Source organism: Corvus brachyrhynchos, unplaced genomic scaffold (genome assembly GCF_000691975.1).
Source record: "Corvus brachyrhynchos isolate BGI_N302 unplaced genomic scaffold, ASM69197v1 scaffold206, whole genome shotgun sequence".
Classification (NCBI taxonomy): domain Eukaryota; kingdom Metazoa; phylum Chordata; class Aves; order Passeriformes; family Corvidae; genus Corvus; species Corvus brachyrhynchos.
The window spans coordinates 50008-50385 of record NW_008238640.1 but is presented as its reverse complement, the minus strand read 5'-3'; the positions used below and the strand labels follow the sequence as shown (position 1 = coordinate 50385).

General features: G+C 55.0%; 1 protein-coding gene across 1 annotated transcript in view; it reads right to left on the bottom strand.

Moving 5' to 3' along the window:
- The window catches only part of LOC103617804 (nipped-B-like protein), an 80561-nt gene that overhangs the window by 30182 nt on the left and 50001 nt on the right, over positions 1-378 (bottom strand). The gene's annotated exons all lie outside the window — the stretch shown is intronic.

Here is a 378-nt window from a genome sequence, read left to right as displayed (position 1 = left end):
ATCGGGGCCCTGCATCTTAGGGAGCTATCCCACGCAGTGCCTGGCGCCAAATAAAACATACACTTTCTAACTCTAAACTGTTAGAGAGTTTTTGTCCGTCTCAGTTGGATATCGATATTAGATCGATATTCATATTTTGGTAAATCAGTGAAGCAGGTGTGCCCCTGCAGCCCATGGGTCCACGTAGGATGAAGAGATCCACCTGCAGCCTGTGGGGGAGGTGCCCATGCCGGAGTGGGTGGATGCCTGGAGGAGGCTGTGGTCCAGTGGAAGACCCGGTAGAGAGAGAGGACCCTTGCTTCCAGGCTGGAGCAGCCTGTCCTTGGAGAACTGCACCCCGTGGAAAGCGAGGCCCATGGCGCCGAAGTGTTGGGAGGA